Below are 16,572 nucleotides of genomic sequence, written 5' to 3'. Positions count from 1 at the left end.
CATATTGTGGACGTATATGTACATGGGCTGGTCCTTAAGTGGTTAATGTATACATTTAGGGGAAGATCCACGTACAGCGGCGCATATTACCGCCGGGCGTAACGTATCTAAGGTACACTACGCGCTGTAACTTACATTTTTTTTTCGAATCCTCAAAGAATTTGCGCCGTAAGTTACGGTGGCGTAGTGTATCTCTGGCGGCGTAAGGGAGCGGAATTCAAAACGATGTGATGGGGACTCCATTCCCACGCGTTTCCGCAGGACTTAAGCCCTGATTTATATTGCTATTCACATATTTTGTGCAGGACAGCGCTACACTCTTTAGTCATTTGGTTTGTAGTTTACACTTGTGTATGATTGGTGTAAGCAGCTGTCTGGGTTTGTTCTTTTAATTGCACTTGGAGAGCAGGATATTTTGGGGATTTTTACACTTACAATCATGCCTGTCTGTCTAGAAACTTGTTAAAACACAGTTAGAATAATTTAGCATGGCTGGTGTATTAAGATGACAAGCACATTAATACACATTTCAAAAGTTTTACATAATTTGCATGAAATTTCTAAAACTCTCATATCACCATCTATAATTCATAGCAATGCTGAACGCCTGGTATGTATAATTTCCAGCCGTGCGTGTCTGGCTTCTCTGTCAGAAATCCACTATGAAAGACAAAAGAACAGTGTTTATAATATCCAGAAAATGTCACTAATGAAAAAGGTGGAAGCGTTGTAAATTCATTTGTTTTGTTTAGCATAAAATATAGTAAAGATTTTTCCTATGGTAGATTCAGTATTAGTGAAATTTGTACATTGGGTGACTTATGAAAACTGGAGTACAAGTAAGGCCGCAGCTCAAACAATCGATCGCATTACTGATTTTTCTGGCTATGAAATACGATTGCATAGAATTTGTGAATAGCATAACATGTAGTTGTGAGTAAAGAGCCATCTAGTGGGTAAAACATGCAGGGGGGAAGTGTGTGATCAGGAACATGGGAGGCAATCTACTACCAATCATCTCTGGGCTGTACAAGGCTTTGTTGGATAAATCTTCTAATTTGGATTGCTAACTTTGAAACAAACATCATTATTCTAGCAGCACAGACTGCCTAAAAAGGGTAATGTGTTTTGAGCAATGTAAAATTCAGGTTTAACCACTTGTCAGAATTTTTTGCTGGAAATTACCTTAAATCATCAAACGAATATATTGGTTTTTATATCGGAGGCCCGGTAGAATAGAATGGTGGCAGTTGAATTTTTTTTTTATGTTGCACGATATTTGCACAACTATTTATCAAAAAAACATTTTTAAAAGAAAAAAATATACTAAAATGTATGTTACCGCAAATACAATACAATATACCCAATTTTTTTTTGTAAGATTTATATTTCAATGTTTTTATTGAAGAAAAGAAACAGAGTAATCAGCATACATAGGCCAGTCTTCAGACAATTGCAGTTTCCAACAAAATAATTCAAGGCATTACATCATATCAATGCTTTGCGTAGGAAGAGCAAAAATAAAACACAAACAGAACAAACCCCTATAGGAGCCTAGGTACCCTTACAAAAACAAACTCAAGTAGGGTTATATTCAAAAGGAAATACCAAATAAGACAAAACCTTAAAAGCCAAGAAGTCTCTAAAGTGACCTAGTGTAAATTAAAAACCAAATACGGTCAAATGTTAGTAAAAGAAGAGAGAGAGAGAAAAAAAAGAGAGAAAGTAAAGAAAAGGGGAGAGGGGGAAGAGTAGGAGAGAAGGAGAGTAGAAGAGGGTCAACCCAGAGATCATTGAGGAACCGAGATATATTGAATCCACGGATCCCAGACTTTCTCGAATTTTTCTGAATTATTATGAAGTATATGCATGAGTTTGTCATTTACCATAATCCAATTTACTTTGCTTTTAACATAATACAGAGGAATACCCAATTGTTTCCACTGACGGGCTATTGCTATTCTTGCCGCTAACAAAATATATGTGATTAATTTCACAGATGTCTTGGGCACCTCATCAGGCAACCTGTGAAACAAGGCCATCTCGGGAGATCTACGAATATTCACCCCCGTTACTGAATGTATCAAATTAAATATCCTAATCCAGAACCTAGTCACCGTAGGGCATTGCCACCAGACATGAAACATCGTCCCCAATTGACCACAACCCCTAAAGCAATTAGGCGAAGCAGACGCGTGCATTTTGGCCACCCGAATCGGTACCAAATACGAACGTAAAAGTGTTTTATAGTTGGCTTCAATTAGCGTAGTATTGATGGAAACTTTAGATAAATTAAATGCTATGTCTTGCCAGTCAGCCAAATCAATTACAATATCAGGTCTTTTTCCCACTGCTTCATATAGTTTTTGTAAGATTTAAAGATGGGTTTAGATTAATTAAAGGGGTTGTAAAGGTTAGTTTTTATTTTCTAAGGGGCAGATCTGAGATACGCTACGCCGCCGTAACTTACTTTTTTTGGTTTGAATCCTGGAAGAATTTGCGCTGTAAGTTACGGCGGCGTAGTGTATCTCTCGCGGCGTAACGGCGCCTAATTCAAATTGGCGAGTAGGGGGGCGTGTTTCATTTAAATCAAGCGCGTCCCCACGCCGAATGAACTGCGCATGCGCCATCCCTAAATTTCCCGCCGTGCATTGTGCTAAATGACGTCGCAAGGATGTCATTGTTTTGACGTGGACGTTAATTACGTCCAGCCCGATTCACGGACGACTTACGCAAACACAATTTTTTTTTTTTAATTATACGCGGGAACGACAGCCATATTTAACATTGAGTACGCCACCAAACAGCAGCTGTAACTATACGCCGAAAAAAGCCGACTAGAGACGACGTAAAAGAATGCGACGGCCGCTCGTACGTTCGTGGATCGTCGGAAATAGATAATTTGCATACTCGACACGGAAAACGAGGGGAACGCCACCCAGCGGATGCCAAAGAATTGCATCTTAGATCCGAAGGCATACGAAGACGTACGCCTGTCAGATCTAACCCAGTTGCCGTCGTATCTTGTTTTGAGGATTCAAAACAAAGATACGACACAGGAAATTTGAAAGTACGCCGGCGTATCAGTAGATACGCCGGCGTACTCGCTTTGTGGATCTGCCCCTTAATAGGTTCCTTTAAGCTAGTGCATTGTTGGTTCACTTACCTTTTTCCTTTGATTTCCCTGCTAAATGTTTATTTTCTTTGTCTGAATTTCTCACTTCCTATTCCTCCTCAGTAAGCTTGCCCCCATCATCCGAGCCGTTCTGAATGGGGATTGTCAGCGTGCTCGCCCCCTCCCTTGGGACTACATCCCTGCGGGGAGACGCTCTCCCCACGGGGATGTAGTCCCAAGGGAGGGGGTGAGCACACTGACAACCCCCAGCTAGAATGGCTCAGATGATGGGGGCAAGCTTACTGACGAGGAACAGGGAGTGAGAAATTCAGACAAAGAAAAAAATACATTTAGAAGGGAAATCGTAGGAAAAGGTAAGTGAACCAACAATGTACTAGCTTAAAGAAACCTATTTAGAAAATAAAAAACTAACCTTTACAACCTCTTTAAGTTAGATATCAAATATGTCTTAAAATTGCATGTGCCCTTTAAAATTAGGCACCACTTTAAAAGCCTTTACAGGTTATCATTTCAGCGATAGCAATGAATTATGGCCCTAGAATTCTTGATCTTACTCCAACAATTGTGGGGATACCTTAGCGATTTATGCTTACATACACATGTGTGCCCTAACATATGCCAGGATGGAGGAGAAGCCTGCTGAGACGCTGTTATCTCGGCGAGGTTTAGAGGCATAGGCAATACACTGATCAGATTGGGACTGTTCGTTCATTTATGCTATGTGTAGAGTGGTGCGCTGGTAGAACCCCTAAAATGTGAGTACGATTCATAAACTATTTTAATAAATTAAAGTTTAAATGTTATTACACTTTTCTACACACACACACACACACACACACACACACACACACAGTGGAACCTCTGATTGCGAGTAACGCGGTTAACGATCGTTTCGCAATACGAGCATTTTTTTTTTTAATCCGGTTTACGAGTGTTGCATAGTTTTACATCATCAATGTACATCTATTAAATTCTGTTAGTCCTCCACTGTGAACTGTACGGGGGAAATTTGTGTTTGTTAAACCTAGATTGCCCCAGCAATATAAGCTGGTAAAATATAATTAAAATTATTTCCCTCTATGTATGGTATAAAATTTAGCAAAATATGTACAGTCATGGCCAAAAAAAAATTTCTGACAGATAATACACCACACCGCCCAGAAAATTATTGCAATTACAAATGTTTAGTAATTCTCATGTTTATTTTATTTTTTTGTTTGTATTGGTATGATAATATTTGGGAGCACACTCTTTGGGAAAAAATAACTGAAATCAATCACTTCCTGTAACCATCAATGAATTTCTTACACCTCTCTACTAGAATTTTGGACCACTCTTCTTTTGCCAACTGCTCCAGGTCTCTTAGATTGGAAGGTTCTTTTTCCCCCATTTGCTGTTTTGAGATCTCTTCACAGGTGCCCTATGGAATTTAGATTTAGACTCATTGCTGGCTAGGTAAGTACTCTCCAGCGCTTTGTCTTAAACCATTTCTGGGGGCTTTTTGAAGTGGGCTTTGAGTCATTGTTCTACTGTAAGACACATGACTTTTGACAAAGACCCCACTTTCTGATACTAGGCCCTACATTGCACCCCAGAATTCTTTGGTAGTCTTCAGATTTTATAATGCACACTGTCAAGACATCCAGTGCCTGAAGCAGCAAAGCAACCCCAAAACATCAGTGAACCTCCACTACGTTTGACTGTATGGACTGTATTCTTTTCTTTAAAGAGCTCATTTCTTTTTCTGAAAATAGTAGAATGATAGGCTTTACCAAAAAGCTGTAATTTTGTTTCGTCTGTCTAAAGCACATTCCTCAGGTAAGTTTTGGTAAGCTCCAATCTGGCTTTTTTTTATGTTTCTGTGTTGGCAGTGGGGTCCTCCTGGGCCTTTTACCATAGCGTCCTTTTTCATTCTGATGGCGACATAAAGACTTACAGAATAATGCTTCTTGCGTCCATATACACCCCTGAAGAAGATTATGAAAGTTATTTTTTCGAAATACGTGGGGTGTGCATTGCATGAGGCACTCTATTTGATGCTTTCAAGTGGGAAGTACATATGTATTGTATGTGTTTTTAAAACAATTGTTGTGACATTAATAAAGTACTTTGTAAAAATGTTTTAAACAATATACTCCTAATTGCAATTAATTTGGGTAATATTATCTGTTGCCATGTAAAGTCCATTTATAAGGGGCCTTCTTCCATGAACAAGAAACTGTCTTCCAATGTTCTGGATTGGCTGCCACTGTTTCTCTCTTTGACTCAGGCCTCGTACACACGACCGAGTTTCTCGGCAAAAACCAGCAAGAAACTTGCTGGGAGATATTTTTTGGCCGAGGAAACCGGTCGTGTGTACATTTTCGTCGAGGAAACTGTCGAGAAACTCGACGAGCCAAAAAGAGAGCAAGTTCTCTATTTCCTCGACGGGAATGGAGAAACAAGCTAAAAAGAGAGCAAGTTCTCTATTTCCTCGACGGGAATGGAGAAACTTGCCTTGTCGAGTTCCTCGACAGCCTAACAAGGAACTCGACGAGGAAAGCGATGTGTTTCGCCATTCGAGTTCCTCGGTCGTGTGTACGAGGCTTCAGGTGCAGCTGTCAGCTCTCAACCTCAATTTCTCTCTAAGCCGTCGCTCCTTCACTTAGCCTGGGAAAGTTACAACAGTCACCCTCCTCTCCACCAGTGCCATTGGGAGCTGAACCATTTTCTTATTAGAATAATTTAGCATTCTTAAAGCCTAATAGCCACTCGTCAATGCCTGCCATGAATATTACACTAGGTACCACACAGTGCTTCACGCAGGAGTGATGGCATTGTGTTTTGTCATGGTAAAAATTAAGCAGATTGCTTTCATGAGGTATCGGTGCTTGTCAACTACTTCTGTTAATTTCGATGTTAATGCTCTATAACAACTCATTAACATCACCTAGAGCATTTATGGCAGGTTAGTGGAGCATTTATGAAGTGTTAGCTGCGCATTGGCAGAGAGACAGTGGAGGTTCCTGTATCCCAGAATGCACTGGGAATTATTAGAGAACTAAGACAGAGCAGCTCCAATAACTTCCTGTTTATACAAAACAGACATATGATAACACCATTTTCTTCTGTGTGCAGGCAAAAGCATCAAGCCAGCCAGCAATATTGACGGTTCCAGGCAGGAGCAGAGCCGTTGAGCATTATTCAGTGGCAACCCTTTTTTGTTTCAGCAAAGTTAAGCTGGATCAAACCAAGTGTAAAAGGCCCCGTACACACGGTCGGACAAAACCGATGAGAATGGACCGAGGTTCAGTTTCATCGGACCAAACCGACCGTGTGTATAGCCCATCCGTCTGTTTTCCTTCGGTCCAAAATTTTAAAACATGCTTCAAAACTGAACCGATGGACCGCTGCCCGATCGGACCAAACCGATGGTTAGTACAGAAAAGCATCGGTTCAAAACCCGCGCATGCTCAGAATCAAGTCGACGCATGCTTGGAAGCATTGAACTTCGTTTTTTTCAGCATGTCGTGTGTTTTACGTCGCCGCGTTCTGACCCGATCGGTTTTTGAACTGATGGTGTGTACACACATCAGACCATCAGGCCACTTCAGCAGTGAACCGATGGAAATGGCCCGTCGGACCATTCTCATCGGTTTTGTCCGACCGTGTGTACGGGGCCAAAGAGATTGAAGTATATGAATCTATCTGGCAGAGAATTCACAAAAATGGCCGCTATCACATTACAACCTAAACACGCCTCAACACGCCTCAAAGTAGATTATTTCCTCTACAGTGATTCTCCCTTTAAGCACATCCCACTAGAAAAGCAACGCTTCCATGGTCGTTTATTAAGCATTGATGAAATGTTTTCAACACTTCATAACCACAACGAAAACACATCATAAATACAATAGCAATGTTATTGAGCATTGATTCGTTCTTCATAATGAACATATGTGTAAATGGGCCCGTTGGTTACCAGGACAAAGAAAGAGGTTAAATATCCCCGAAGGGGGCACAAAAAGCTATGAAAGCTTGACAGAGGTTCTAATTGTTCCCTATCGAAATAACCCAACCAGTTGCAACAACTACCAAATTACAGTGTTATATTTTTCACATGGCCGCAATCTCCGCCTGCTTCTCGCCATTGATGAGCGAGCACGCTACGCGCAAAAGGTACCCCCTTTGTGCAGGGTAAAGATGACCATGCCCACAAGCTAATTACAGAAAAAATTGCCGAGTCAGAAGTGCTTTTTCCTAAAATATGCTGGACAGTTCTCTGGCTTTTATTGTATTTTGATAGATTTCTTATCAAGCTATTATTTATAACAGTAACTATATTCATTGCTGTAAGAAATATTTCAATAAAAAATCTTTCCAATAACATTTTTAATATCATAAAAAGTTATATAAATCATCATATATTCTGAACAGGTAAAGCAACACAGATGTCATAAACACTTCTGTCCACTAGCTGGAGACACAATCCACGCCTCAGATAGAAAGTATTAATGCAAACCTATGCATTCGTGGGTTAATTCTATGCATTCAACATACAGCTGGGAGAAAAATCTGTAAATTAACGATAGGAGTTTAAGATGTTTGTATTACCTGTACACAATCACAATATGTAGCCTCTAAGGCCCCGTACACACCATAGAATCTATCCGCAGATAAATCCCATCGAATGGGTTTCAGCGGATAGATTCTATGGTGTGTACACCCCGGCGGATATTTATCCGCGGATATTTCCGAATTCCAGCAGATAAATATTTGTCGACATGCACAGAATATCTATCCGCTGGAATCGGATCCCACGGATGGATCCGCTCGTCTGTACAGACTTACCGGATCCATCCGTCCAAAGGGATTCCCCGCACGCGTCGTAATGATTTGACGCATGCGTGGAATTCCTTATATGACAGCGTCGCGCGCGTCGCCGCGTCATAATCGCGGCGACGGCGCGACACGTCATCGCCAGAGGATTTCGGCGCGGATTTCAATGCGATGGTGTGTACACGCCATCGCATAGAAATCTGCTGAAATCCTCGAGAGGATTTATCCGCGGATACGGTCCGCTGGACCGTATCCGCGGATAAATCCTCTCGTGTGTATGGGGCCTAAAGCTAACAAAAGCTCTGATTAAAGTTTAAGAAGCATTGATTTAAAAGAGGGACAGAGAGACATAGTTTTCCTGCACAAGGAATTAGGCCAGGCTCATCTTAAAGGGGTTGTAAAGGTTCATGTTTTTTTCACCTTAATGCATCCTATATTATAAATATATATATATATATATATATATATATATATATATATATATATATATATATATATATATATATATATATATATATATATACACACACACACAAGAATAAATGCCTAGGTTTCAAAAAATAATAATAAAAAAATAAATAACAAATAAAAATCCAATTATGATAATGATGATAAAATCCATATAAAATATGTATAACAATTACTGTCATAAATTCAAAAAATTGTGTACAAAAACTAAATAGAAATATAGAATGATATAATGATGATATATTGTAAATATAGGAGTATAACACATATAACTGGCCATTGAAGTGGTAAAACGGTATCAAGATGAACCAATGGAATAATCCATGCGCAGATACAAGAGGACGTACATATGCACACATACATCCATATACGTGCATACACACTGAATAAACACATACATACGAAAGACTCTACACCTGCCAATGAAAAATAAAGGATAAAAGAACAATAAATGATTAGACTATATCAATAGTAGGTATGTGTATTGGTTCGCCATAGCAGTATAGTGTGGTATGTATCACCATGAGTGTATCCATGTCAGTGTGTATACGCACATTGTTATAAACTGATGTCAAAGTGTATGTGTGTGTAAACTGTAGTAATACTTCTTAAAATCAACCTGAATCCTATGAGGAGCTACGTGATACTATTAGTAGATTACTTACTATGAGTAGGAAAACTAATAATGGAAAGAGGACCATAAGGGTCCGCTGTAAAAAAAAAAATAGAAATATAAACAAGAAACTGATTACATAAATTAAAAAATAGCATAATGGGTTATTATAGGAGAGTATGAACTTCTATCTCTTCATTTAACTCTCCAGGTGCCAAAGTCCCTAAAGAGTAGATCCAAAAAGATTCCTGTTGGCATAAACGTTTAAAACGTTCAGCTTCATGGAGCGTCCTAGGAATGGATTCTAATGCCATGGAAACATGATCGGATTTTCTGTCGGAAAAACCTTGGCTGGTTTTTCCGACGGAATTCCGCTCAAGCTTGGCTTCCATACACACAGTCACACAAAAGTTCTCTGAACTTCCAAAAGTCAAGAACGCGGTGATGTACAACACTACGACGAGCCAAGAAAATGAATTTCGATGCTTCCGAACATGCGTCAAATTGTTTCCGAGCATGCGTCGGAATTTTGCGTGTCGGAATTGCTACAGACGATCGTATTTTCCGATAGGAATTTTTTCCGTCTGAAAATTTCAGAACCAGCTCTCAATCTTTTGTTGGCAGAAATTCCGACAGCAAAAGTCGGATGGAGCATACACAAGGTCGGAATTTCCATTCAAAAGCCCACATCGGACTTTTGCTGTCAGAAATTCTGATCGTGTGTACGGGGCATAAGACCCAAACCTTAAGGCCCAAGGTGGATTTTTTGTGTTGATACAGGAAAAGTTTTGGGGATGCTAAATCGTCTGTACTCACCAAAGCGTGCCCTTAGGGCCCTAATGGTCCTTCCTACATAATGGAGCCCACATGGACAGGTGAGACAATATATAACTTTTCAGTAGAACAAAAATGATTGAACGTGTAGGTCTTCCCTTTGGCTGTAAACGTTTTTGCCCATGTTGGAAGAAAGACTTTTAGCTTTAATTGCAGTGAAAGGTGGTTCTAAAAAGTATTAACTCAGGGGGGCTGAATACAAATGAATGCCACACTTTTCACATGTTTGTAAAAAAAAAAAAATTGTAAACCATTTATCATTTTCTTTTTACTTCACAATTATATGCCACTTTGTGTTGGTCTATCACATAAAATCCCAATAAAATACATTTACGTTTTTGGTTATAACATGACAAAATATGGAAAATGTGAGGCACTGTATAATAAAAATAGTTCAAGTCCCCATAATGCAGAATCATCGGGAACCCTGAATTTGTCACTTGCAACCAGATGCAGCGTACCACCGTCGCCTGCCACCAGATACAGCGTCACTTGCCACTGTCACCTGCCGCCAGATGCAGCGTGTCACTTGCCACCGTCGCCTGCCGCTAGATGCAGTGTGTTACTTGCCACCATTGCCTGCCCCAAGATGCAGCATGTCACTTGCCACTGTCGCCTGCCACCAGATGAAGCATGTCACTTGTCACCGTCCCCTTCCACCAGATTCAGCGTGTGAATCGTCACCTGCTGCTAAATGCAGCATGTCACTTGCCACTATCGCCAACTGCCAGATGCATTGTGTCACTTGCCTTCCATAGCCTTCTGCCAGATGCAGTGTGCCACTTCCCAGGTCCATGCATGATCAACCTCAAGCAGAGAATCAGGGAGTATTCAGCAGGAAACCATGTGGTCCGGGAGGTGGTGGAGGTCATGTGTGACTGAAGCTCTTCTTATCCATACAGAAAAAGAGATTGCAGAGGGGGATGCAAGGAGGATCCCCAGGGCAGAAGACCACAGGGTCCTGGGGGACCGTGAGTGCTCCCTCTCCGACAGTCGGGCCACGCAGGCAGGAGGAGGATAAGTCAGACAGCCGTAGCAGATCTGAGCCAGCAGCACACAGAAGAACAGATGATCATTCATATTCACAGAGACACAAGTCCTGGCCGGGCGGCTGCTGTTACTCCCAGTTCCTCTGCATGCTGCTGGGCGGGAAACTGCAGGTGTCGGAGAAGGAGGTGGGTGGAGATGGAGACACTGTCTGGACTGGAGAGAGGGAAGAAGATCACACCGCACAGTCCCTGTGTGCCAGAGAAGGAGGAGGTGCTGGTGGGTGTAGACAGCAGTGCAACACTGGGCATGGACCTCATTCCCGACCTCACTCTGATAGTCTGTGGCATCACTGGTTGCTAGATGCCAGGCAGGGGCGGCCCTAGCAACCAGTGCTCACAATATAGTTAGCAGGATGGCTGTGTACTATTTCATTCCGGAAAAATTTATTGTCCCGGAATGAAGGTGCCCGGGACCCAGGACAGAGATGGCAATTCCGGGATACGTAGGCACCCTAGATCTCGTGCGTGTCTGTTCACCGATTCAGGTGTGATTCACATGCACATTTTTGCCTGAATTCACACTTCAACCAGACCCAAACATGCACCGGACCCTTTTTCAACTCGGACTGTGTCTGCCCCGGACACAATACAGCGCAATGGTTATGAATATTTTAAATAACCAACATTGCTATAGATGTATCCCTGCTGACTCTGTAGATCGGGTTATAATTAAATATAAGAACTTTATTGAAAGAGCCTTTAATAGCGGTCTGATAGATCAACAAAACTTTGGATTTCCTAACAGTAAAAGCCTCCAAAACATCCACCATGTATGCCCTACCCAAGATCCATAATATATGGATTGCCCCCGCCCGGTCAACCAATAATCTCTGGAAATGGCTGTCTTACAGAGCCAGCCAATTGGTGGACAATTATTTGCGCCCCCATGTAAAATCGTTAAGTTCATATATACAAGATACTATGATTTTACTAATAGCCTTAGATGGAATCTCTATTCCAGAGGAGGCATGGCTAGTGGCGACTGATGTAGAGGTTCTCTACAACTCGATCCCTCAGGACTAGCTGTTATAATCAGTTTGTTCTGGAACTACTTGAATTTGTTCTGACCAATAACATCTTTATGTTTGGTTGCTCCCACATCCTCCAGGTGTAGGGAGTTGCTATGGGGACTCCTTGTGCCCCTTTCTTTGCGAACCTGGGGGGGTGGGAGCCTGACCTCTTTTCCCATGAAGACATCATGAATTACACCAGCAAGGTGTTACTTTGGTGTCGATTCATAGATTACATTTTTGTCATCTGGACTGGCTCAATAGAGGAATTGGACGATTTCATGAAAACCTTGTAAAACAATGACTTCAATTTGAAGTTTACTGTGTCATGTGACAAACATACTATACATTTTCTGGATGTGCAGATTTTTGCAAATGTGGATGGAGGCTTGGGTTCCTCACCATATAGAAAGCCTTCTTCGGGGAACACAATCCTCAATGCCACTAGTTCGCACCCTGTCCCGTTAATCAGAAGCATTCCATACAGCCAATATGTCAGGCTTAAAAGCAATTGCAGACATCAACAAGACGTACCCGGGTCATCACAAAAAGATGTGACAGATTATGGACAAATATTGGCTCCTTTTGGTGACTGATGATATTGTCTCTAAATATGTGAATAATAGTCCCCAAATCACCTTTAGAAGAGCCTCATCTATAAAAGACCAGTTGGTAAAAAGTCATTATGTTAAACACGACACGTCCAGTGTCTCAATTCATGGGAACAAAACCATGTGGGAGATGCAATTTTTGCTATTTTATTATAATTAGGCAATCCGTGACCCTACCTAATGATCAGATTCACAAGCTTAGTTTCCAGGCCAATTGTCAAACAATTGGGCTAGTTTACTATATGGTGTGTGAGTGTGGGGTTTTCTATATTGGGAAAACCAAGAGACCTTTTTCTCACAGGATTAGAGACCATGTGTCTCTGATCTCCAAAAAGAGAATGGAGACACCAATCAGTAGACACATTGGTCTCTATCATAATTTTGAGGCATCGAAGATGCGTTTTTGGGCATCAGAACACAAACTTCAACATGATAGAGGGGGTGACATAGACAATTACTGCAGCAAGAATGGAAATAGATATATACCCTGGCCGCTACAAAATTCCTGGGACTCAATGAATCTCTTAGTTTCAAACCATTCCTTGATTCTTTGGGAAAATAGGTTTGGATGTGTTCCAGCTAACTATTGATTGATTACATGTGGAAGATCAGGTAATTCTGGTCTCATGTTATAACCTGTATTTGGTGAATACAATAATTGTCTGGTGCTTTGAGTGATGCATTTGAAGGATGTGTTCAAAATTATGGTATTTTACAATGCTTAATGCTTATTAAGTTGGCCCCTTCCTGATCAAACATAACTGCATACCAGTGCGCAAAGCAAGGTCCATAAAGACATGGATGAGTGAGTTTGGGGTGGAGGAACTTGACTGGCCTCAACCCAATAGAACACATTTGGGATAAATTAGAGTGGTGACTGCGAGCCAGGCCTTCTCAATCAACATTAGTGCCTGACCTCACAAATGCGCTTATGGAAGAATGGACATAAATTCCCATAGACACACTCCTAAACCTTGTGGACAACCTTCTCAGAAAAGTTGAACCCTATGGACTAAGACTGGGATGCCATTAAAGTTCATGTGCGTGTAAAGGCAGACATCCCAATACTTTTGACAATATAGTCAAGTGCATATATTCCCTCAAATACTTTAGGATCATGGATACCATGCTCCAATCCTTTGAGGCAACAGTAGGCATAAGTCTGTCCTCTACTTAAATATCCAACAACTTTGGGAGGGGTCTTGCCTCTGGATTTTAATTTGTATTACCTGGATGCTCAATTGTCCCACTTGTACCATTTCGACAAATCTGACCACCTCTGCTACCTGTCACTGGTCTCCGGACCATCTGTGTTTGCCAACCTGCATCCATTTTGTAAGGTACTTAGAGAAATCTATGCGTCCTCTACTGTCGCCCATATTATTAGCGTTCTCTAGAAACGGATTTGGGACCTGGCCTTACTTCAATTGATTCTAAAGCCTTAGGTTTTTTCTTACCCTAATGCATTCTTCTGTGCTGCAGAATCTCCATCAGCTCCCCTTATACTTATCTGAGCCTGATCTGGATCCAGTGTTGTGCACCAGAGCTTAGGCTCTCTCCCCTCTCTCCCTCCTCATTGTGCAGTTTGATAGCAGAGGGAGCCATTGGCTCCTACCACTGTCAATCAAATCCAGTGATGAGGGAAGGGGGGCACACACACTAATGCCCCCATGTAAAGCAGCTTTTTATGGGGCCAACGAGAAGGAGCCAGGATCGCTGACGGGGGGCCCTAAAACAGGAGGTTCAGGGCTGCTGTTGCACAGAGTAGGTAAGTGTGACATATTTATTATTTTATTAAAAAATTAAATTGAGGCTTTAAAAACACTTCAAATTCCCCAATGCTTCACAGTTTCTCTCCTCTCTGGCGCAACACCTGCCGGAGCTTATCACAGTACCTGACTCTGATTTGTGGGTTTCTAAGGGGTATACTACCGTATATTTTATAATAGGTAAATTCTGCGCTCACCCGTTTACTTGATAAATATCATGTGATATAGCTGTGATGTACTCAAACCTAATGTGAGTGTTAATCAATATCATGTGAAATGGCTGTGATGTACTCAAACCTAATATTGCAGCAATATTAAAAAAATAATAACTAAATCCATAAAAAATACATATTAAACAAAAAAGATGCGCAAAAACTGTGAATGATCAGATAATCAGGTGATGAAACTCTGACTATGGATCATCAGTATAACAACTAAAAGTGAAAAACATGATTGCTTATAAAAAAAGGGGGGGAGGGGGAATGAAAAATAGGAGTGTGTAAAAACACAAAACTCATTCAAAGGATAAAAAACATCCAAAGGTGCTATTGTAAATCTAACAATTATCAAAGGTACAGCAGTCCCCAGAATGCAGCGCTTTTCACTTGTCAGATAGCCTGCTGATGTTAAATGATCCACACTTGTCAGATATCATGCATTTGACCATGTTTCACCTTCAACACTTCCAATATTGCACCCCGTTCAGGAGAGACAGAGAATTCGCTCGGGACTTTAAATGAAGTGGGTACCGTTTCCGCCAGTAAAAATAACAGTAGTTATACAGTATATAGTTTATTCAAGTAAAATTGTTTACATGCGCAAAGTAAAATTGTACATAGATAACACCAACAATTGCCAATTGAAAAGATACATAAACAATAAATATTGGTACATAAATATAATATTGTACAGAGTACACAGGCATCATACTACCCGACTAAACTAGTTTCGCAAGATCAAGCTCGATCTTCAGGGGTGTGTAACACTGTACCTAGGATGAAAAAGTATATATGTTTAGCAATATGGCACAGTATTGGTTGTAAAGGCACAGGGTAGGAGGGGTTGTGGGTCCCCATACTCACCACTGAGCTTGACCATGGCTACAAGTGTGCGGCCCCAAGACGGCAGCAGCAGGTGCCTCACCCGGGAGCTGAGGGGGCGGAGTCAGAAAAGGACCCCTCCAGGGGCCAAACGGAGAGCAGGCATAGGTATAGTGATGTATCCATAGAGACCCCATTGGTCCATAAAAAGTATGGGCTGTGAACATAAGTATGTTTGTCCGGCATCTAAAGTAGTAAAGTAGTGATTGATTCGCATAGGAATATGTCTGAATGAAAGGCCTGGGCCAAAGATGGTAGCGACATGGAGATGGTTAGAAACATGGGATAACAGAGGGATACTGTCATATGATGCTCTGTACCCTGTCCAATACTATATTTATGTACCAATATTTATTGTTTATGTATCTTTTCAATTAGCAATTGTTGGTGTTATCTATGAATGTAGCAATTTTACTTTACGCATGTAAACAATTTTACTTGAATAAACGATATACTGTATAACTACTGTTATTTTTACTGGTGGAAACAGTACCCACTTAATTTAAAGTCCCGGGGCGAATCCTTCGTTTTGACTATATGTAACAGGGATGGAAGTGTGTTACTGGGGACACCAGACCTTTCCTCTTTCCGTTCAGGAGAGAGAGTAATATAGATAGCCGGATTGCCCCTTACCAGGAATGGTGGACTCCTATCACAGGAGTCAAACTCGCCTTGTACCAAAAGAAAGACAGCTTCAGATGTTCACACCGACAGCCAGTCTAGTACACAAACACCTCTGTGCAGGGATTACTCAAACAGTATAGCCTTTGGGCGGGTGTCTGGTTGTTCATCTCACCTCCTATCAGCTGCTCCAAACTCTCTGTGAAGATAATTAAGTGTTGCCACTCAGTGAGTATTCAACTCAAAGAAGTTCATTAGGTGGAAGGTGCAATGTTAAACAAAGAAGAAAGAGGAGAATTTCATAGTGCAGTAATCAAATGGTGCTTTATTAAAAAAAAAAACTCTTAAAACACAGCAAACGAAAAAAAAACAATCTTAAAAACAGCTGCTAGTGTTCAGGCAGCCTACTGATATGTGGTGTATATTACCTAGATTCACGTAGGGCGGCGTATGTTTGAGGCGGCGTAGCGTATCGCATTTACGCTACGCCGCCGCAAGTTAGAGAGGCAAGTGCTGTATTCACAAAGCACTTGCGTCCTAAGT

At 41.2% G+C, this 16,572-nt stretch overlaps 1 long non-coding RNA gene across 1 annotated transcript; it reads right to left on the bottom strand.

Annotated features, from left to right (window-relative positions):
* Positions 1–7,499: 7,499 nt before the first annotated feature.
* LOC120910698 lies at positions 7,500–16,279 on the bottom strand. Its single transcript, XR_005741539.1, has 3 exons — positions 16,042–16,279; positions 9,088–9,132; positions 7,500–7,690 (listed from the first exon to the last, which is right to left on the bottom strand). It is a non-coding gene; the product is annotated as an uncharacterized LOC120910698 (long non-coding RNA).
* Between the last annotated feature and the right edge of the window lie 293 nt (positions 16,280–16,572).

This window comes from Rana temporaria, chromosome 8, assembly GCF_905171775.1.
Source record: "Rana temporaria chromosome 8, aRanTem1.1, whole genome shotgun sequence".
Taxonomy (NCBI): Eukaryota; Metazoa; Chordata; class Amphibia; order Anura; family Ranidae; genus Rana; species Rana temporaria.
This window is presented reverse-complemented; position numbering and strand designations above follow the sequence as displayed.